The 24,113-nt window shown below is 39.1% G+C and overlaps 1 protein-coding gene across 5 annotated transcripts in view; it reads right to left on the bottom strand.

Moving 5' to 3' along the window:
- Window positions 1-17,050, bottom strand: part of FILIP1 (filamin A interacting protein 1) — a 110,908-nt gene extending 93,858 nt beyond the window's left edge. For 3 of the 5 annotated variants that reach the window (XM_065681404.1, XM_065681399.1, XM_065681400.1), the window contains exon 1: window positions 16,572-17,050. The gene's annotated coding sequence lies outside the window, so the exon portion shown is untranslated. The remainder of the gene's footprint in view (window positions 1-16,571) is intronic. The other 2 variants (XM_065681401.1, XM_065681402.1) reach the window with 2 other exon arrangements.
- Window positions 17,051-24,113: the final 7,063 nt, after the last annotated feature.

Here is a 24,113-nt window from a genome sequence, read left to right as displayed (position 1 = left end):
AAGACAAAATAATACAAAATTAAAATACAACAGTACCTACACTAGATATTTCATAAACTGTCAAAGGCTACATAAACTAGTATTATCATTGGGCTCATAGAAAACCTAGGTTCGTTGTTTTCTTCATAATACAGTGACACCATATTATTTATTTGTACCTGCAGGGTTTTGGTTTGTAGGTTTTGGTTTTTTTCAGTAATGGCTTTGTGCTTGGTTACGTTCTCTATGCAGAGAAATGGGAAGATGAGGTTAACAGAAATATTCTCCAGCATTAAATCAGTTCTCGTGTCCTAGAGAAAGGCTGGGACACCTGCACAGTCTCTAAAGGCTGAAAGATTCTCTCACTTAGCCCCTGATGCTACAGTTAACACATCCGTCCTGCTGCTAAGGCTTTGTCCCCTGGGGATTCTGACCACAGTACGACTGGAAGCAGAGCACTCTGTTTAGAGCCTGCAGCTGAAATTGTGCTGGGCAGTTTATCTCAGTAAACAATGAATCCTACCTAAAAGCAGGGGTTTGACTACTCTGAAGCAGATCTGGGTCAAATTCTGTGAAAGGTTTCAGAAAAACAAAAAATGAAAATGGAATGTATGAACTGCAGAAACAGCTCCTTTTGCCATTTCAGATCTTTTTTTTCCCCTAAGATCACAAGAAGCCACAGGTGCTATCAGAGTGAAGCAGAAAAATGATGAGAAAATGGTTTCTCTGCCCTCTTTTTGACACGTGTCCCAGTTGCCTGTCAAAGCCCAGTAGTGTTTTAACATAGAATCATAGAATAGTTAGGGTTCGAAAGGACCTCAAGATCATCTAGTTCCAACCCCCCTGCCATGGGCAGGGACACCTCACACTAAACCATCCCACCCAAGGCCTCATCCAACCTGGCCTTGAACACCGACAGGGATGGAGCACTCACAACCTCCCTGGGCAACCGATTCCAGTGTCTCACCACCCTAACAGGAAAGAATTTCCTCCTTATATCCAATCTAAACTTCCCCTGTTTAAGTTTTAACCCGTTACCCCTTGTCCTGTCACAATATCTTACTATACAGGAAAAAAATGTTGCTCAAATTGTCTGCATGATTCAAAATAGGTATTTGAATAAAAATAAGTGAATTTTGAGGCACAGGAAGTAAGAACTCTGTGACTTTGCATGTAACTTCAGGTCTTTCCAAGTGTCAGCTCCTGCTTCAGTGAACATTTAAAGCATTTAATATAAAGTAGACTTTTTTCTTCCCCCCTGCAAAGAGTAAAGCAGTCATCTCAGAATACCTTGTATTTAAAGTATCTTCCTGGGAGGTAGAAGACTGTGGTTTAATCCCTATAACGTAGCAATAAAGTATTCTAACCTTTTCCTTTCTGGGTTGTTTTGGGTTTTGTTTTTTTTTTTCATGGTTCCAAACTCCCACTTGTCTTGCTGTTGTTTAAATTTTGCTAGAACAGCCCCATAATAAAAACAGTATTTTGCAGTCTGGTAAAATATTTAATCCAATCTAAACCTAATGTGCTTTACTGCAAATACTGAAAAAACATAGCAAAGCATGTATTTTTTTATTATTATTTAGATTCAGCCATCAATCAAAAAAGTACATATATAGGTATAGTCTTAATCATAATTATTTTTCCTGAGAATTCATTTGAAGGACTAACTGAGCAATGCCTCCTTCCCAATTTTATTTTGGATCTCTGTTACATGCTGGCTGCTTCTGAAACCTGTTCTCCACCTTTTTCTCTCTTGCAGTTTCAGAGGTTCAGGGACAGAACTGGGAGCATTGTAGATGTTTTTGTTTTCTCTCTTGGAGGAAAACAGTGCTGCCTTTGTGAAAATTTCCTTTGTAGGTGAATCACCGCAGAATTACTGAGTGATTATTACAAGAATACTTTTATGAACCAAGAAATCAGTTTGCTAGGGGAAGATACAATAAGATGGATAAGGTTTGTTGTTTTTGTTGGGTTTTTTTGTATTGACCACGGTAAAAAATATAACTAAAACAAAGAATCATAGAACAGTCAGAGTTGGAAAGGACCTTAAGATCATCTAGTTACAAGCCCCCTGCCATGGGCAGGGACACCTCGCACTAAAACATGTCACCCAAGGCTTCGTCCAACCTGGCCTTGAACACCGCCAGGGATGGAGCATTCACAACCTCCCTGGGCAACCCATTCCAGTGCCTCACCACCCTAGCAGGAAAGAACTTCTTCCTTATATCCAATCTAAACTTCCCCTGTTTAAGTTTTAACCCACTACCCCTTGTCCTATCACTACAGTCCCTGACGAAGAGTCCCTCCCCAGCATCCTTATAGGCCCCCTTCAGATACTGGAAGGCTGCTCTGAGGTCTCCACGCAGCCTTCTCTTCTCCAGGCTGAACAGCCCCAACTTCCTCAGCCTGTCTTCATACGGGAGGTGCTCCAGTCCCCTGATCATCCTCGTGGCCCTCCTCTGGACTTGTTCCAGCAGTTCCATGTCCTTTTTATGTTGAGGACACCAGAACTGCACACAATACTCCAGGTGAGGTCTCACAAGAGCAGAGTAGAGGGGCAGGATCACCTCCTTCGACCTGCTGGTCACGCTCCTTTCGATGCAGCCCAGGATACGGTTGGCTTTCTGGGCTGCGAGCACACACTGAAGCCGGCTCATGTTCATTTTCTCATCGACCAACACCCCCAAGTCCTTCTCCGCAGGGCTGCTCTGAATCTCTTCTCTGCCCAACCTGTAGCTGTGCCTGGGATTGCTCCGACCCAGGTGTAGGACCTTGCACCTGGCATGGTTGAACTTCATAAGGTTGGCATCAGCCCACCTCACAAGCGTGTCGAGGTCCCTCTGGATGGCATCCCTTCCTCCAGCGTATCAACTGAACCACACAGCTTGGGGTCACTGGCACATTTGCTAAGGGCGCACTCAATCCCACTGTCCATGTCACCGACAAAGATGTTGAACAAGACCAGTCCCAACACCGATCCCTGAGGGACACCACTCGCTGCTGGTCTCCAGCCAAATATTGAGCCATTGACCACAACTCTTTGCATGCGGCCATCCAGCCAGTTCTTTATCCACCGAGTGGTCCATCCATCAAATTGATGTCTCTCCAATTTAGAGACAAGGATGTCATGTGGGACAGTGTCGAACGCTTTGCACAAGTCCAAGTAGATGACATCAGCTGCTCTACCCCTGTCCGTCAGCTCCGTAGCCCCATCATAGAAGGCTACCAAATTGGTCAGGCAGGATTTCCCCTTAGTGAAGCCATGCTGGCTGTCACCAAGCACCTTGTTGTTTTTCATGTGCCTTAGCATGCCTTCCAGGAGAATGTGCTCCAAGATTTTACCAGGCAGAGAGATGAGACTGACTGGTCTGTAATTCCCCGGGTCTTCCATTTTCCCTTTCTTGAAAATGGGGGTTATATTTCCCTTTTTCCAGTCATCGGGAACTTCACCTGACTGCCATGATTTTTCAAATATGATGGACAGTGTCTCAGTGACTTCATTCGCCAGCTCCTTCAGGACCCGTGGATGGATTTCATCAGGTCCCATGGATTTGTGCATGTTCAGGTTCTTAAGATGGTCTTGAACCAGATCCTCTCCTACAGTGGGCCCAAAGTCTTCATTCTCACAGTCCCTGCATCTGCTTCCAAGACTTGGGTGGTGCAGTCAGAGCCTTTGCCAGTGCAGACCGAGGCAAAGAAGGCATTCAGATCCTCAGCCTTCTCCAAATCCTGTGTAGCCAGTTCTCCTGAGAGCTTCCGGAGAGGGCCCATGTTGTCCCGAGTCTGTCTTTTATTTGCAATGTACTTACAGAATCCCTTCCTGTTAGCTTTCACATCCCTAGCCGAGTTTAATTCTAACTGGGCCTTAGCTTTCCTAATCTGGTCCCTAGCTTCCCGGACAACATCCCTGTATTCTTCCCAGGCTGCCTGTCCTTGCTTCCACCTTTGTAAGCCTTTTTTTTCCCTCAAAGCTTCCTCAGCAGCTCCTTATCCATCCAAGGAGGTCTCCTGGCCCTCCTGCTGCACTTCCTTCTAGTTGGGATGCAGCACTCCTGAGCTTGTAGCAGGTGATCCTTGAATATCAAGCAACAGTCTTGGGCCCCCCTGCCCTCCAGGGCTATATCCCATGGAACCTTACTAAGCAGGTTCCTGAAGAGGCCAAAGTCTGCTCTCTTGCAGTCCAGAGCAGTGAGCTTGCTGCAGGCTCTTCTCACTGTTCTGAGGATCTCAAATTCGACCATCTCATGATCGCTGCATCCAAGGCTGCCCTGGAGTGTCACATTTCCAACCAGCCCTTCCCTGTTGGTGAGCACAAGGTCAAGCATGGCACCTCTCCTTGTCGGCTCCTCTATTACTTGCAGCAGGAAGTTGTCTTCCACACAAGATATAAGGTGATAACTAATATAAATTATCAACCCATATATTGCACAGCTATATATGAAATATTATTTTTACTCCCAGATTCAGGTGCCTATTTTCTTAGAGCATGGAGAGGATATGACACGGGAGAGAAGAGGAGCTGTTGTTGCGTTATTAGCAACTGTGAGATGGCTGATGTGCTCCCCCGACACATGACTGGACTACATCCCTATTTCTGCCACTCCATTACAAATGGCCAATATGAATAATTGCATAGTTACAGGGCTGCACTGCGATGCAGGTAAAGCGACGAATAAGGCAGCATTTTCAATCTAAGTAAGGGAGCCTTGAGATAGGGTTGATGTTGGGGTGAACTGAAATGTTATCTGTCAGCTGTAGCTGTCAGCAAAAATATTAAAGAAAGAGCAGCTGCATCATGCCACAAGCAGGGGAGTGGAGCAGTTGTATCTCCAAATAGATTTTAGAGTCAGACTGTGTTTTCTTTTAATGAACCCCAGTAACAGTCGTGGACTGTTTATTTTCAAACTTGCTTTGAGCCAGTTGATAATGCCACTGCTTTTAAAATTGTTTAAACAAATACTTGAGATGCAAGTAAAGAAAAGCTATTTAGAATAGCACTTACTGAAAGGTGCGGCACTACTCGTACAAAATGTAACTTTTCCTGCTATTTTCATCTTCTGTACTTTTAATTACACCCTCACCCATTTAGTGTATAAGTGTTGATATAAAAATAACACTGGTATGATAATAAAAAACCCTAACCATGTTTCTCAGTTGGAAGAAAAGTTATTGGTTTATTATTGTTACTGTAGCATTTATTCTTCCTTTTCAGACCATTTAACAAGATACTAAGCTATCTGGGAAATATTTATTAAAGAATAATATCTTGCAGTCTTTTTGTGTTGCTATTAAGGAAAACAATCAGCAGCCTCCTTCGGTTCCTGAATTCCAAGATAAATGTAATAAAGCTTGTGGCAGGGTGTTATTGTTTACTGCTTGGAAAAACTTATGCAATAGCAGAATACTGTTCTGATTTTTGAGCTGCTGCTAATGAAGTACAACCAGACAGGGTACATTGCCATGAGTCAGGAAATCTGGATGTTCCTGGACAGAGGCCAAGGGAGCTTAGACACATCAGAGATGTGATGTATATGTATCCTCTGGGGGAGATACACTGAGATGTTTTCAAGCATTTCAAGCTGCCTGATTCAAGAGGCAACCAAATGACCACCCTGAAATGCAGTCACTAGCTGTCTGTTTCTCAGAGTCCCTTGTTTTCACACCAGGAAAACAAGAATGAAGTAAGCTGTTCAGGGGAGTGTGGAGATTAGATATTAAGTTCAGCCTTGAGACAGTAGGTCCAAACCCTTGGGAGTTTAACTTTGTTCACTCTAAAAAAAAAAAAAAAGAAAAAACCAAAAAAACCCACATAACACACACAAAAAAAACCAAACCACCCTCCCCCAAAACAAAGCCCTTAAATTAAAAAAAAAAAAAAAAAGATGCAACAAAAGAATGGCATGACTTTGTAAGAGAATGGGTGCTCCACTCTCGACAATGCTAAATCAGCTGCTGAAATGCTGGTCTTTCAGTACAGAACTATGGTACTTATGCAACTCTAACAATTTTTAAGACTTCAAAATGTTCTCACTGTAGGTCCCTATTTTTCAAGTGAAATTAAGTGGTTTCCTAAAACTAGTTGAGTTCACGCAAAAGATCACCTCCCTGTTTTGCAGCTTAACACAACCACTGCAGGAGACTTTAATTTTTCACTCTCCCCACTCTTTTTTTTGGTAGGTTTGTTTTCCTTATCTTCCCTCAACCATTCCCTGCACTGTGCCCCAGGGGAGGACTACGGCTTTCACCGCCTCTCAGCAGAGAAGGACATGCAGAGGAGTTTTGTCCAGGTACATGAGTGGCTGCTTGGACTTCCACATTTCACACCTTTTATCAAGGGAAGCTCTCAAAATACAGACCTGACCTCCCTTTCATGAAATCGAAGGAAGGGTCATTTATTACCACATTATTTCCTCCCCTGGAAAGGTTTTCAAGTAAAGTAACAAATAATTTCCAGACCTCCTACTTTGATCTGGACTAGCCTTGGACTCGCCTTCACCGTTGCCACTGCCATTACACCATGGCAGGGCATGATGTTGTAGACCTGCATTGCCTTCAGTAGTGTTTCAGCAGCTGTGGCTGCAAGCCTTGTCCTGCCTCTTCTGTTCTGTGGCACATTCATGAGTGTAGGATTCTGCCCTGCTCTCAGACTCGCTGTCCCTTCTGTCTACTGGTATTGCCAATCACACACATTCGAAATCTTGAGATAATCTTCCAAAGCTGCATGTCAGGGGATTTGACGGCCTCACATCATGGCATCAGATCATCTAGAGCTCACAAATATCAATTCTCCTGAAGCCACCAGGACTGTTTTTTAATGATTTTCTCTGTTCTTAATTGAAGTTGAGACTCATGCAATGGCAATGCAATTGTCGAGGGTAAGTCCTTATCAGAAATTACAGTTGCCAAGAACTGAGTTGCTGCCATTGCTTTAACAAAGTAGGCAGGACTGGAGACCCTGGTTATTTGCTGAGCCTGCAGCAGACAGGCAGCACTGCAGGACATTTCTGGTTTCAAGGTGCTCTACCCAGTATGTGGAATTAATGTGGCCTTCCCTCAGCCCCATAGTGGCTCCAGGGGAGTCCCATAACAGGCTAATTTAGGCAATCACCCAAATTAGTCACCTGCCCACCCCTTCCCTCAAAGGTCCTTTTTCCTCCAAGCTGTTTTTTTCCCCAGATGCCTCCTCCCTGTACCAGTTCAGCTTCTCCTGGGCACTCCCATAATAACAAGTTCACAAGCTGACAGTGCCAGCTCTGCCCTATGAATTACTTCTGGTGCAACTGAACTGGAGGAAATGGTCTTGTTTTTCCTGAAACATCTTAGTATTGGTATTAGTTTGGTTTCTATTTTGGTATAGTTTTGTTCCTGCAGCTTCCTGGTCACATCCCTGGTCCTCATCTTTCCTTTTTCTGCTGTGCTTTTACCAGTACAGCTGATTTCTTGCTATTCGCAAGTCAGGGCACAAATATGTTTCCCTCTGGGGAGCTCCTCTAAAAATACATATTCTTGTCATTCAGACTAATCTAACTTCTATTCCTACTTCTCTCAACAGAATCTAGTTTCCAAGGAGGGCTATTTAAGTCTCCTTATTCAAAGCTGTTGACATGATGTTCAATACTGCAACATCTCAGGTTGTCAGTGACTACTATATTTATTCTTGTAACATCCCAGGTGTTATTAAAAGTGTAGAAGTAAATAACTTGCTGAGAGTCATATAAGGAGCCACTGCTGTGAAAGCCAGCCATTTAACCAGCCTTCCTCTCTACTGGTATGATACTTAGCACTTCACAGTTTAAGCTAACACTATTTGAAAGATATAAACAACAAAATTCAAATATGGCATGAATATTTTGGAGAGGGAACCTGAATTTAGCAAAGTGTTCCTGATTAATAAGCAATCTATCAGATGTCCTGCTTCTCTTACAGCCTGTTCCCTGCCGTGTGATTTAGTTGTTGTTCAATACAACTAATGCTGGAGGCATCTAAATTAACCTTCCTTGTGTGAAGTTATGCTTGCCTCATTTTTTTATATACTTGCTGACTTTGAGGGATTTTTTGAGTAGACAGTAGCAGCCTGTAGAATTGTTCCCACCCTATTTATTCCTTAAACTTACAAACTGTTGTGTTCAGAGTCTTCACTGAATACTTATACAGATTATTCAGTTTATTTCTGATATTTTCCTGCGTTTTCTTTGTTCTATCTAAGCTAAGGAGAAACTCATTACACTGTCTACAGTTAACATCACATATTTTTCTAGCACTTCGTTAGTTCTCAGAGACCTGTGATAATACAGGTTGTGTGGCTGGTAGTGATAGAGGGGCTAGAAACTAGTATCACTGCAGGGAAATTGTTTTCTTGCAGCCAGGCAGCTGTGTCACTGTCACAGAGAGAGCTCTGAACAGGTCTTCTTGGGCCCCCAAGCACCACAGCAATCCTGTTGTATATTTCCATTTACAAATAGATCAAATTCTGCACCAAAGGTACTTAACATTGTACTCCCTCCGTCTTTCTAATAAAAAGCTGTTCCAAAATAATTTGGGGTTTAAGAACACACCCTCTGAAAGCAGAAAAATCAGTTCTTTTAAAACCACTGCACAAATGGATTCAAGGCAGGGTATTTAAAGACACTGTTATCTGGTTAACCCATGGTTTAGAGGCCCCCAGCTGTAAAACACTAAGCTTCTTGTCCTCCTGCTGAAGCAATTCTTTGTATAACCTGTATGCGTGCAAGGGATTAGCTCCTCAAGTTCCTCTCTGCAGCAAGCACTGAATTTGCTCTAGACAAGTACAATGGGATCTGAGACCTCCATACTCCCACACTGCGAGAATTCCCCAGTCTTTGATGATGGCAAAATTTCAGTTACAGCATCCAGTTCTAGGAACATTACTTGCTGAGATAGATATCTAAAGAGAAGAATAGCTGTCTTAAGAGTTTATTCTTAATAGGTATGAGAAATTATATATGGAAAGATTGCCTGCCACATCCCTTTGAGTGCCACAAGGCCACTACCTTGTCCTTGTTTCATGCTATGGTAATCACCACCAGGTAAATTTAGATGCTTGCTCAACCAAGGGCTTTTCTAAACCAAAAGAGCTAGTCTCAGGTTGGTTCAACCAGAACTCTATCTAGGAATCCTGTTTGCCATATGTGCATCATTCTCTGCTCCTGATTAGGATACAATTGAAAAGAGATGCTCAGGAAGAACAGTGAACTCAGCAGTGGAAGCAGTCTGCAGGGTTTCCTTCCTCAAAACCAGCATCTCTGTTTTCCTTCCTTATTTGCTTATTACTTACAATCTCAATGCTAGTTTTTCAGCTTATTGGACTTCCTAGAAAGATAAAGATAGCATATACTCAACCTTTTATTTTCAGAATTCTTTTTCAAAGAGATGGCACCTTAATGGCATCCTAATTCTAAATGTTTGGCTTTCAAGCACAATGTGGTAGAGAGGAGGAAGGTGTCCATACTAAAAGCTGGAGTGAACTAGGGTAAAAAATTTTATACAAAATTTTTGGCTCTTATTATGCTTAGTTTAGATACAACACCTCAAACATAATAAAATTGAACAAAACCCACCTATCAATATTGCTTCTTTTGCAATTTTGAAAGAGCCAAAGGCCTGTGATTTATACTAGTATCAGTTGTTGCTCCTGCCAACTTTGATTCAGCATACGGATTTTGATACAGTGATTATCATCACTGGCAAAACATTCCTCAGCCAGCCATGTTCAAAACTTTGTGGTCCAAATAAAATGTGAGACCTTAGAATAACTGCAGATTAAAAATACTCAAGATAACTGTAAACAATCAAAGCCCTGAGCAACCTGACGAGATTCTGGAGTTAGCCCTCTTTGAACAAGACTGGATGGCTTTTGTCAGTTCCTTCCACCTTAATTCTGGTTCTGTAACACCGTAAGTGGCACCTCTTATTCAGAGAGCATACCACTGTGACCCTGCCTTTTACTATTTGCAAAGTGATGCCTTTTTTTACTTAGATTCTAGCTTCTGGCTAGTGGAAGTAGTTGCCATAGCCAGCTGCCTCATAATGTGTTTCCTCTGGCACTCAGGAGCTCTGTTGCCAAATGTGTCCCTCCATGCAGAAGGGACATCTTGTTCTCCGGTATGTTTGACATGCTTGAGGACATCTAGCATGGCATCGTTCCCTTCCTTCTGACTCCTGCCCAGAGCCAAGCATTGGAATGTTTATTTTTCCTCTAAATAATTTTATCAGATTGAAGAACTGAAATCCTTATCTACTGGAATATTGTTTGTGTTTCATTTTATTACCGAAGTCCTTGTAGAAAAAAAAAAAAAAGTAGGAGAAATGAAACACTATAGAAGAACTCCAGTCATCTTTACTGTAAAAGTTAGATCCAAGAGGTTTTGTGATTACAGACAGTGGGGCAAGTGAAACTTTGGGGATAAGTATGAATGACAGACACAGGAATTGAATAGCTTTAGCATGAGAAATATATGCCTAATTTAAAAAAATATTAGTCAGCTTTACACCAAAGCAGTCATAGTTAATCACATGTGCTTTGCCACCCTTTCATTTACATCCTTGCCTATGGCTTTTAAGGGGATATTTTTTCAACAACCTGGATTATATATTTTTAAAGTAAGAATGTTCTTTGAGTCACATAACTTGACAGTGTGAGGTTTTATGAATATCCTACCTATTACGTTCACAAATCTGAACTTCAGAATAAATTGTATATGTTTTCTTTAGTGTGTATTTGTTGTCACAGTAACTGCAGTTTTCCCAATAAATGGAAATTGCATCGTTTCCTTCGTATTCAGGTTATTGCACTGAAATAGCATCATGAACTCACCACCACTTCTCCCTTCCTGTTGTCAAGCTAGTTCTCATTTAGCTACAGGAACAGGCACTAAAACAGGTTAGTTTAGACATGCACACATTAGAAAGCTGAAGCAAGTCTGCTTAGCCCCATTACATCCTATGACTCATGCATGTGTGGGAAAGACCTTATTTTCACAGAGATCTCTTAGATAAACAAGGCAAGTTGGCAGCAGTTTGATTGCACTGATGTTAGCAGTCTCCTGCTTTCTGTTGCGTTCATTTGCTTTGTATTTTCTGAAAAATGCAAGCAGTCTGATAAACTCTAATGAAAATTCTTGTCCCAAGGACACGCAGGATTTCATTTTCAATTATCTTTTTTTTAATAACAGCAGCCTTGAAAGCAGTTTCTAAAAATTCCTTTTCTTTTATTATAATAGAATCCACTTTTTCTTTTTTTTAATTTGTTAGTGAAGCTGTGGCTCTTGCTATCCACTCTCATGACACACTAGTCAATTACCTCCCCCCCCAAGCCTACAACCCCCTAAATACTGTGGACTTCACATAGAAAATAGATTTAACTTCCAAAATATTACTTTTACATATGCACTGGAAAAAACTTTTGAACAGCATAAATCACAAAACATTATACCCTTTGATGCCATTTCCCCAAAAAGAAAAGCAAAGAAAGCAACCCTTACTGCATTAAAGAGCTCTTAAAGTATACAAATAAAAATGAAAAACTTTATTGCAAATTCATTGAGGTTTTTCCTCTGAAACCCCACTGGCTTAGATCTGAAAGAGTCTGGCCACATCACAAATAATGAAGATTTTAATTGCCATTTTATCAGCTTTGAAATGAAACACATTTGGACAATGTACAGCAATCTTTTAGATCCACACACCCCTTTGCTTGTGTCAGCTAAGAGCAACTAGATGGGTTGCCCATTTAAGGGAAAAAGTACAAGCTCCAGCCTATTTCCCTGTACTTCAGATGTGTTTGTCCCACTCCTTCAGCAATGTATTCTGTAATGCCAAAAAGCATTTCTTTTCTTACAAAAGGCATGCACACGTGCACATACATATGCACATTTCTGACTAAGCTTCAGCTCTCATAGAGCTGCACGATTAAGGAACTGGATGCTGGAATTCTTGATTTTCTCCTCAGTTTTATAATACCACATATAGCAATTAACTGGAGGGAGGATTTATTAACCGGAGGGGGGAGCGATGCCATTCCATTGCCTTGGAGCACTACTCACTAAACAGCCCAGGATAAACCATGCATTTTAACAGCTGTGCATCTACAGAACAATGATTCCAAACTAAAAATGCAATTTTGCTTTTAGGATATATGCTTTTAAATGTAGGAATTGACTTCTGCGTTGTATTCGTGAAGTGTGCAAAGCATTTTGGAGGAGACCACAGTCTATGTAATCTCACATATCATCTTTACAGCTAGAATTTGTATGCTTTACTTGTGGAAAATATTCAGAGATATAGTGATACAGTCCAGCCAAAGCGGAATGAGAATTATAGGGCAAAGCCATCTTGAATAAAAAAAAAAACACGAACAAACCACAAAACCCAAGCTGTCCCAATTTAGGAAGACTTTGCGCTTGCATTGATACTAGCACTTATTTTGCTATAATAGTAAGAATAAAAAGGAATACAGAAAATGCAGACTATCTGCAGAAGCTGGAGGGAGAGGTGGAAAGACCCAAAAATAAAAGGAAAAAGCTAATCAAGTCTCCAGAAAGAAGCAATTTTTACAAATACATTACAATCTTACAATACAATACAATCTTCAACATGACTAGAGACTCCCACTGTCTCTCCTGAACAGGCAATGGGCACAATTGTTCCTGTCCTTTGGACACCGTACCTCAAAGAATAACTACCAGACTGTGTTACAAATGCCTTATTTTTCTAGTATCACTAACCTGGTACAAATATTAGCTACTAGAGGAGAAAAAGAGAGGTTAAGAAATCTTAATTCTTTATGAAATATTGTTTCCTCAGTTATTCATTATCTTCCAATATCAAGAAAAGCCTGTATTCCCCAAATAATCCCCTGCATTCTGTATAAAATTAGGACACAACTTTTAGTAGAAAAAAACTGAGAAATGAAAAGTGAAAAGGCTAAAAATGAAAAGCACCAGAAGAAGATGATTCTGAAAAGTACAGGTGCTTGTGCTTCTTGTAAAGAAGCATTAAAACTTTTCTATACAACATATTCATATTTTTTTATCACATACACTATTTTATCTTTCTAGCTTTCAGTTCTTATCTTAGGTTTTGCACACTAAATATTTTTTTGTGAAATAGGAAGTAGGAATATTTGGAGTTCCTTCTCCTTTGTCTTGTGTCATCTGGCTTCTTCACAAACTTTACAGCTCTATTTCTCAAAATTGCATTTTAGACATGTAGAACTACAAAATCCCTGCCCCCAAATTCAGTTTATATATTAAAATAGTATGTCAAACTCTAACAACAAGCTTTGAGACAGGAAGAAACAGGAAATTAGAAAAAAAGTAAAATGTCTCTTTGGAAAAAATATTTGGACAGCAATACAAGATGATGCATTTTGTTAAATGCTCTTGAGGGGACTGTAAATTTATATATTAATTATTGAAGACCTGATCTTATTAAACTCAAAGGAAATCTCATTCTGAATTCAGTGGCATAAACCTGGCTTCTGACACAGCACAGCTCTGAGGCACATTTTTAATTTATGCCTGGGGGGCACATCAACTGTTTTAGATGAGATTACCTAAAACCTTAAATGAAAAATGTGTTGAATCTGTGCCAACAGAAAGATCCTGTATCAGGAGGAGTTTTACTGATACACCTGCATCAGTATGGAAATGGCTACACTGATGAAATTGTATCTCAGAGGAAAAAACAGGTAGAAGTAAAGATTTCCCAATGTAATTATGCTTACTCCATAAGCTGCTTCATGGGCACAACCATATTGTCAGAACCCTACATTGGTCAACATAGCTCTGCTAGTAGACAAGTTTAGTCTTTCCATCACATTAGTGCCAGGTGCTACAGTGAGACGCACTATAGAAAACTCATGTCATTAGGTCAATGTCAAGCTCGATAAAGCCAGTAGTGTAGTAGATGGACCATTTAACACCAGAGCCAAAGGTATTACTCTACCAGATATGAGCAGGAGTTGGGGAAAATCAGGGCACATGTGAACATGAGTTTTTAAGATTAATTTCAAGTCTTCAAATTTGGTACTAAAATGAACCACATGTTCTATAATGAGACTGAAAGACTGAAGTGATAACAAAACATTTAAGACAATAACTTTAGCTGTGGCTATACTGGCTAGAAGAGGCCCTAAATTATAATATTGACCCAATGAAGGTGAAACAATAACCCACAGCCAGAATCTGGAAGTGGATTCAGATCGGGAAGAATACACAGTCTTTAGCACCATGAAAAGCACCATTCATTCCAAAGTTATGGGAATATAAATAAAATCAGAATAATATCTAATAAGGAAAATAAATGGGTATGCTATGTCTACTTGTCTTCTAAGAAAATCTCTACAATGGGATATATCGCCAAAACCTAAATTGCTTTTTGATTTGATATAAAATCGAGCTTGGTTTCACTGGAGTCATTAGTAGAGTTGGCTATTCTTAAAATATGAAACCATCTGTGGAATAGACACGTTACATATTCCACAGATTTGATTGGAAAATCCCAGGGCCTCTTTGTGGACACCTGTTGAGAAGAGTAATTTTAGCCTCCACCTCCATTTTAAAGTAGAAAGGAAGACAGATGTATGTAAAACCACAATTCCATGTATTAGAGTTAGAAGTTGCTATCAGACTGTTCAAAAATCACTTATTTGACAGTTTTCAGGCTAATTTACCTTTTTCTTTTAAAAACTTTGCTCAAAGTAAATTGTGGAAGAAAAGTAAAATTATAAAGTCATATATTATGCTAAGCAACAACTAAAAGCAAAAAGCAGTTGATAATTAGCATAGCATTTTCCAGGTTTCGTCATCCCTACATATTCAGAAGGTCAAATTAGCCTTTTCTCCAAAGGTTATTATTTGACAATTAACTCTGTCAAAAGAAGTGGTAATATTCACACTAATGTCAAGATGACAAAACCTGTACAAATCATATTGTTTCAGTTTCAGTTCTCACTGTACAGCCTTCTTAAAAACAAAAGCAAAGAAAAAACCACAAACCACCCAACCTTCTCCAGATATGTCTATATTAAAAAGCAATACTAAAGCTTCCTTTTGAGATTTAGATATGGGATAACACAGTGCTGTAGTAATTCCACAGTAATGATTATCACATTAAATCATGGCCACCAAAAAGTATTCCTATTTAGTGCTTAAGTAGTGTGCCCCTTGCTATGAAATAAAATGTAAACTATTATTTTTAAAGAATTTTCCTCCATCCTAATAATCCATTTATCTTATTGTTTCACAGGCAGTTACATTCTTAGCCATCAAGTCAAAGCGGCTTCAGAGTATTTTAATTTCATCAAATCTGTAAGTATGCCACTGCTAAGATGTGGTATTGATGTCATTTGTATAGTATGCAGAGATGAAACTAGAATTATTAGCAAGCAAGACCTTCTCATCTCCCTGAGGCAGTCACAGAGTCCACAGACTGTGTCAAACACCACAGACAGTCAGCAGAGACTCGCTCAGTCCATTCCTTCTTTAGGACAAATATTTTTCATCTGAAACAATACTACATAAATCTGTGAACAGGATTTTTCATGGGTTAAGTGCATTCTTTAAATCTTTGCCTTCATAACTGAATTCATATTACATGTGAATTCATAATCGGTACATCTTTTAAAAATTCATGCATACTAATTTTCTTTTGTTTTAAGAAAATGGCTTTAAAAGACTGCAGGGGGAGGGTGGGATAGGGGGGATTCATTCTTCAATTGACCAAACAGCTTTTGTCAGTTTAGACAAAGCAAATCATACTAAGCAATTCCTCCCTTAAATTACATGATCGTTATGGGACTATCTGATATGCATTGCCAACAGATAAACAGGCTTCCATTCTGTTGTCAGTGTAAAACATCTGAGCACTGATTTCTCATTTATTTTGCTAAAAGAAACAAATACTTTAACAACAGTGATCTAGCTCAAGCACGCTTGTCTACAATAAATGTAAGGTCAGTCTTTAGGACAGTCGCATTATACAACAAATCAATCGAGCAGAGATACATATTTGTTCTATATAAAAAAGTACAAGAGGAAGAACCAGGAGCTCATGTCAAAAGGATAGTATGAAAGGCACCAGGTGTGCCTGTGTACTAAAAGTTAGTAAGGAAACAAAAAGTACAAATGCACTGGGTCACAAAGTATTCAGTTCATTCAGTTAGTGAATGTGAATAGCTATTTCCCCTTACTTCTTGCACAGGCTGTCACTTTTAATAGCTGCTAGACTATCACTGGTAAGGGATGAGATGTATTCTATTCTTGAATGTTGGTTTGTCTTCTGTCAGCATGTAAGCATATATAAGCAAGATACATGTCAAATTCTATGCACACTTTTTCATATTATTACTAGGCATTTGTTTATGCTCGTTCTAAGAACTGCAAAAGTTATTTAAGCAATGTTTTTCTGTAATGAAAGTCTAAAATAAAAATCTAAACCTGTTATCCCCGCTTTTATCTACTGATGCTTCCAAACTATGCAGAAGATTGTTCATAAAAGAAAAGAAGCAATAGTCACTAGAAAAGAAAACTTCTTTTGAAAAGAATGCATTGGAATGGTTAATTCAGTCTTACCTGTCAGCAACACAAACCTAGTAATATCCTTCACAACACAAGATCGCAGTAGCTCGTCCCACAGCACTACCACAGTAGCAGACTGATCCAGCCCAGGAGAACACAAAGAGAGAAACTTTTCCCACTTTTGTAGGTCTACCAGCAGCTAAAGTAATGAAGGAAATGGTTTAGAGAACAGAAGACCGGAGCTGCTTCTCACAGAAATTCCAGGCAGAAGTAGGAGGTATACTCTGTCTGTGTCTCACCCAGACTTTTGTTTAAAAGTTTTTTCAACTGTTGCTAGGTGGTGTTAGGCTTTGGCAGTTTAGTTCTCAGATTGTATTTCCCCTCTTCTGGTCTCTTCACACAGTGTTACAGCAATGACTTTGTTGAGCTCAGCTCGCTTGTGCTATATTTAACCAGTGTTCTCAGCAAGTCAAGCCTGTCAACAGCTGAGAAGTTTGGAGCAGGCTTTGCCGAGTTCCTCAGCTGCTGAATTATCAGTGGATGTAGCACTGCACAGCCCAGCTACTACATTCACTGAAAGATTGTGGGGAAACTGTCAAATCCTTTTAAGGGCTTCCAGTGACTTCACAGGAGTAATTACTATTTAAAGCACAAAGTACAAGATATGTTTTTAGGCATATATTTCAGACTGCTAGAGAAAGAATACTTGTGTTCACAGCAGATGAGTTCAATTATTTATACAGTGAGGATTTTCCTAGGAGAAGTAGGAAGTTTATAATTTGAAAGGTATGCACTTCACTTGAGGAAAAATTACACGTGGGGAGAACTTTTTGCAGCATGATTTTTTTACAGAGTTCAAATATATTAAGATGACACAGAGAAATTAATGAAAGGTTTAAGCTGGAAAGTTTTCAAAGTATTTCAAAGGTTTAAGCTGTAAAGTATTCTAAAGACAACCTTTTCCTCCCAGACCAAGAGCTTCCTAGAGTCATTCCTACTCTGTCTCTAATTGTCACTGAAGAATAGAAAAGCCACGCAAATCACACCTTGTTTTATATGAGTATTAGGAACACATTACTTAAGGGCTGTATACATTCTGATGTACCCACCCTTGCTTCTGGATCTAATTACTGCTCCTAATTCTAAGCCATAAGTTTCTTAATCAACAGACCAATAGTAATATTGGGCAGCTTTCAGCCCATAAAACCACCATACCAAGATTCTCCAAAGATGCTGCAGATCTTGGACTCCAGAGCAAAGTTCTATAACCTCATGGCAGAGCAATCCTGTCAACATCTCTGGCAACGAAAATTCCTTATCCCGGCAATTCTATTCTCATTTGAGCTGTGATTCAGAATGAAATGCAGAATGGGCCTCCTTTGGGAAGCTTTTCCCTGGTGATGATTTGCAATATTCATCTAGGGCTAGATGAAGAAGAAGGAAAGAAAGAAAGAAGAAAGGGAAGAAAAAAAGTATAAAGATGCTAAGAAATTTGTCGACACTTATATGTGTAGACACCCCAAATTCTCAGAGCAAAAGAAGATCCAAACAAATCATAACAGTACCCTTCAGTGATGCAGGGTCACTGTGCAAATAGCAGGATGGGCAGCAGCGAAAAGGTATTATGTCCTTTGTGGCAATTTCAACATGTAGGAACCTATTTGGCCACAACTACATGAGATACCAGCGGATGAGTACAAACCCTTATAGAATCAGCAGTAGCCTGGTGCTGTGACCCTGTCTTTGGAACGATTACTCCTTGATCTGTGTCATTGTCCAAACAAGGAAGGAACAATGAAAAAATACTTTCATTCCCAAGGAGCTTATAAGGAGAAAATGATTTAAATATTAGGTATTGTGTCAAACAACTGATATTTAGACGATGACACATTTGTAAGTGCCCCAAACACTTCCATCATGTCAAATATATTTTATTTTGGAGACCAAGAAATAATCACTAATTTTGTGTTGTCCATTTCAATATTTGACTTGGACAAAATACCTAGAAAGTATAAAAATAGAAACACTTCTGGTTTACAGAAACAACTATTTGGAAGATTATTGTAGAGACCTAATATATTGGCAGAAAGTTTGGTGTTACATGCTTACACTTTGAACTGAAGTGAGCTACATATATCTACATTCTAAAAAGAACATCTAATTTTGTCCCATCATATAAAATTGAGCTACTCCAACCAAATAAGTAACAGTTTGACTATCCTGGCCTTAACTTCTTGCTCAGAGTGCAATATTAATAGTACTTTATCCATTAAACTATAATAAATCAGGCAAACAAAACAATTTACTTTGCTCATAAATCTCAGAAAAAACAAATGATTCTCAGCATTTCTCTCCCATTAGTTAGTGGCACATTCACTGAGTGCAAAACAATACAACTTCTTAGGAGGCAAGCTCTGCTGCCAGCCCTTGTGGGTGGGTTTCAATAGTGACCTGCTGATGCAAGTCTGCTAATACTTGTACACTTGCAACCTTACTCCCCAGCTGTGCACCATAGACACTAATCCTGTAACACAGTGGGAATTTCAGCAAAAACTTGGGGAAAGTGGAAGATTTTGCAAGTGAATCAAAGAAAATGTAAGGACCTCTAGCACAGGAAAGAGTGTAATTAATCTGCATTACTTGAAATGCAAAAGTTTTAAATTTGTGCGGTATGAAAACGGTTCACATCTAAGTATTCCCTACATGATGAAAAAAAAATGGTTATAATGGATGGAGAATAGGGGAAAAGAAAGAACCACAAAAGAGACTTTTTTGTTTGGCATCCTACATTAGGTCCTAATGTCAATATAAAGCATCATCCTAAGTCCTAGTGACATCTTACAACTAAGTCTAAAAAGTGAGTTTCTTATAATTTCTGATACTTATGTTAGTCTTAATTAGTCAACCAGGATACTAAAGTCTGAAGTCAATGCTTCTAAGAAATATTTTAATGGAAGCCAAAGCTCACAGCCTTATTTCAATCAAAACTCCAAATGCCAGAGCAATGCAAAAGGGGACAAAATGTGGCACTGGAGAGTGAACAGCAGCAGCAGCAGGACCTGTTGCCACTTTTGGAGATAATGTCAGTCACAAATACTGAAGAGGGATTGTCATTGTTCACACTATCATGTTTCTTTGTACTTTACTAGAAAATGGAAGAAAAATGTTTATGAGCTGAGCTGCTCTAGAGAAATTCCAGGCTTCAGGCAGAAATTGCTGGCAGAAAAATCCATGTTTTTCTACAGAGAAGATCAAAACAGATTGCTTCTTCTGACTTTACTGGTTCCTCTTGACTTTAAAATGGTGCCTGTAACTAAGCTTTTTCTGGAACACATACAATAGTGTTACTATATAACTTTTTGTCTCGACTATCCGTCACTGTAGTGTATATCTCATTCTCTTAAGTCACAGAGGCATCCAGAGATAAAAACTTCTACCTTTGTCTTTTTTAAATATTTTACATCAAAATTAACTGGACCAGTGTACCAGAAACAAATCTATCTAAATGGGTTTTGAGTTTGTTAACTGTATGTCCTGAGGAGCACTACTATGTGTATATTTCTGTGTGAGCAATCACTGACTTCATTTAGTTGCTCCTTAAAATACACTGAAGTAATCAGTATTTTCATTTCTAAAAAAATTAATTTTTCATTTGCTTGAAGGATAGTGCACCATAGACTTTTGACACCCTACATTCATAATACTCATTGCTCACTTCCAGAACAGCTATATTATTTTAGATTGCACTACTGCTTTTAGCTTTGTTTTGGCTTTACAGTATAACTTGTGCTGCCTTAAAGTATGTTGGAAGAGAAGGTGTTTGATCATGTTTTGATGAATCTGATCTTGGCTGCACCTCATAAAAGCTGATATTGCTTTTTGGACATTAGCTCTGCTGTATCTTCAGCTCAAGCACCTACTTTTTTAGAACCAAAGAAAATACACATTTCTGCCATCTAGCTCATAGATTCAGTTTAGTTGTCTATTTAAAAATCTTGCCAGATTAATGAAACTAAAAAGACTTTGTGATGTTCCACATATTTCCACTGTTCCAATATTTTCCCAGATACGTAAATTATTTTCCTAAGAAAACCATGTATAATTAAAAAGTCAATTGCGTAATTAACACTGGCATTTACATTTTTCTTACACTGTTTACTCCCTTTTTTAACATCTGCAAAACATATGCCATTAATCATAATTTACTAGTGGTAAACATGCCAGATATATAAAAAAATATATAAAAAAACAAAAATCATGCCTGAAGATCATTGCCATAGTCACAAATCTCCAGGAACACTTTCAGGAGTTTTATAGTCTTTCCTGTAACAGTTTTGCAAGCTTTATCAGTGAAATAAAAATAGCGTGTCTTTTATTTTGATCCTCTATATGCTGTCTTCATCTATATTCTGTCTTCAACAAGCATTTTTGGCTCTTTTTTTCTTTTCCCCTTTTGTAATTTTAATGAAAAAAATATATTAAAAGATTTGGCCATTTCAGTTATTTTAAATTCCATATTTCTCCATTGTACAAAAAAAACCCCAAAACCTGACATTTCATACATCTTCTCCAAATGAAGTGAGGTGCAATTCAAAGATGATTTGAGACAGCTAGAATACATAGCCACATCAAGAGCATCAGATAGCCTGTCAGAATTAGAGGGGCACAACACTGCCTACAAAAAAAGAAAAAATAGTGATAACTAGAATCATGTTTGGACACTTTCCAGTTCAAAGCCCCAGAACCTGACTGTCACAGTTGGGTCAAATGGAGACAGCATGATGCATGAGTGGAGGAAAGTGCCAACTCAGACCTCTACAAATAAAGTAAATCATCTTATTTGCTTTGCTGCCACACCCCAGGAGTGGTATGCAACTTGCTCGAAGACTATGATAAAAATGAGCTGAACATGGATTAATTGCTTTTAGGGCAGAATAAACTATTTTTATAATCTAATACAGCCTCCTACACAGGAAAGGCTGTGGAATTTTCTCATGCAAAACAGCAAGTTGCAGTGAATTAAAGCACATCTTTTAGAAAGATTATATGAATAAAATATGGATAATTTGCCACAGCAATGTATAATGCAGTCCAGCAGTTAATTACACTTACTGTTTCAAGCAAACAGAAACCGCAATTTATTACCAGTTTGATGTTGGCTGACCTTAGCTTCCAGCCCATGAGACGGCTAGTCAGTGGCCTTCAACTTTTCTCAATTCGTTCAATTCTAATAATGTTCCTGTAGAGACTAACAACCCTGCAGAGAAAAACTAGCTAGCTGTGTTTTTCCTGGGTTTTGTGCCTGCACTGGAAGTAGTGCAGATGTTCCTGGACCATTTCTCATTAAGCAGGTAATTAAAAATCATTATCAGACTTCTAGGGACTATAATGAGCTTCTCACTGTTCCTTAGCAGATATTTGTATATTATGAAAGAACCCACTTAGATTACCTACAGTTGTTAAAAAATAATCAAGCAAATATGCAAGCATTCTACATATCTAATCCTGTGACACTAGATTATCCATCAGATAAATGTGAGTAAGTACAGATAAAAATAGAAAACTATTTTTATGCTTAAGAGTTTCCTTGAAAGGACACATAGAATATGTTTTATGAATAGTGCCATGATATGTTGCACTGAATTAATATAGTCCTATACAAAAACCTGGAAAGGAACATGAGTATATCAGCTGCAGGTAGGTAACTTGCACATGCAAAGAATATTATGTACATTTGCTCTTAATCAAACAAACACAGACTTCACTTCCACTTTTAATGGCATAACACCAAACAAAACATTCTTCTCCTTGTAGCTCAGCTTAATTTTGTTCAACAAGCTTAGTACCCCAATCTTTTCAGAAAGTCTAACAAGCTGTGAAACAGAAAACTGTAGCTTAATTGCAGTCAGTAGATCAACATCTATTTTATACCAGTGGAGGGTCTGGCCATTTACCTTTAAAATGTCTTCAGTTCTTTCTGCTGCCTTGTCTTCGTTAGTCCAACAGCTTGCAGGAAAAGTGCCATTATCAAATATTCAATCGACCATCAAATATCAATTCCATTATTGTAATTATGTAACTGTACAGATATTGTCAGAAGTTGGTAAGAATCCCTCTGCTGTAGATGTGCTCTTTACCAGATCTCTCCCCTCCATATAAATGGATCATCTTCAACTGAAATGCAGCAGTTAGTGAAATGTGGCAGTCTTCATAAACTAAGAATATTACGCAATAAATAAGTACACCAGAAATAATAGAATATTTTCTCTAAACTAATATAGAATGTCTGTATTATTAAAGCTGTGCACCTAAGGACCTAAGGCACCAAGAGCATTGTCCTTGCAAACAGTGTCATGCACTATTTGATGTCCATAGGAGGTGAAGCTCCGGTTTTGATTTGACAATTCCAAGAGCATGGTGCCACTTATCTATACACTAGCGTTAATTCACAGAAGATGGTGGGAAAGGATGTGGAGAGGGGGCTGTAGTCTTTGCACCTAATTCCACACTATCATTTGGTTCCTTGCTTGATTTCCTGAGGGCTGGAAGGAGGCTTCTTCTGCACATCTCCAGGCTGCACCTGCATTTCTCATAAGATGCTGGTTTCCGTCATCAACTCAGTGCCATTTTTTACACATTTCAGTTCAAGTTCTGACTGGTTATACCCTACTTTCACAGAATCACAGAATCATTAGGGTTGGAAGGGAGCTCTAGAGATCATCCAGTCCAACACTCCTGTCTAAGGCAGGGCCACCTAGATCAGGCTACACAGTAACACATCCAGGCAGGTTTTGAACACTTTCAGAGAGGGATATTTCACCCCCCTGGGCAGCTGTTCCAGTGCTCTGTCACCCTCAAAGTTTTCTCATCTTGAGGTGAAACTTCTTGTGTTCTAGTTTATAGCCAGTGCTCCTCGTGCTGTCACTGGGCACCACTGAAAAGAGGCTGGCACCATCCTCCTGGCACCCACCTTTGAGATATTTATATGCGTTAATGAGATCCCCTCTCAATCTTCTCTTCTTTACTAATTTTGTCTTCCTGGAAGCCTCAGGACAAGATACCCCAGAGATGAGCCACAGATGAGTACTCCAGATGTAAACAACAGTCCAACTAACTTTTTGATGCAGAACTGTCTCCTGTCTGATGACCAAACTGTACACATACACCTCTCAAAGACAGCCACAGCATTTGCAAGCGTAATTTGTGTGTACTGAGCAGGAGAACAAGAGGGAAGGGATAACATATTTAGATCCAGGCACAAATCCATGCTTGAGGAACATCTTTGCAAGGGGCCAAAAGCAGGGTTTTGAAATTCAAGATCATAATCTCCATGAAATATCAAAACCATGCCACTTTAAAGAAAAAGAGGATATATACAAAATAGCTTACTTCTGTCAAACTGTTCAGCAAACAATAGGCCCTCCAGATATCTCTGAATATTTGCCATGATTCACACACTGCAGTTTTACTTTCACAGATGTGGAGGAGTCTGCTTTCTACTTCATATTATTTAAGAATTTGGTAAACAATAATGAAGAGGGCTCAGTTAAATTGGTGTTCCATTTACTTGCATGAAGAAACATGCTTACCAGTGAT

The sequence above is a fragment of the Lathamus discolor genome, chromosome 5 (assembly GCF_037157495.1).
Source record: "Lathamus discolor isolate bLatDis1 chromosome 5, bLatDis1.hap1, whole genome shotgun sequence".
In the NCBI taxonomy this organism is placed as follows: domain Eukaryota; kingdom Metazoa; phylum Chordata; class Aves; order Psittaciformes; family Psittacidae; genus Lathamus; species Lathamus discolor.
Note: the sequence above shows the minus strand (reverse complement) of the source record. Positions and strands in the feature narration are given on the sequence as shown.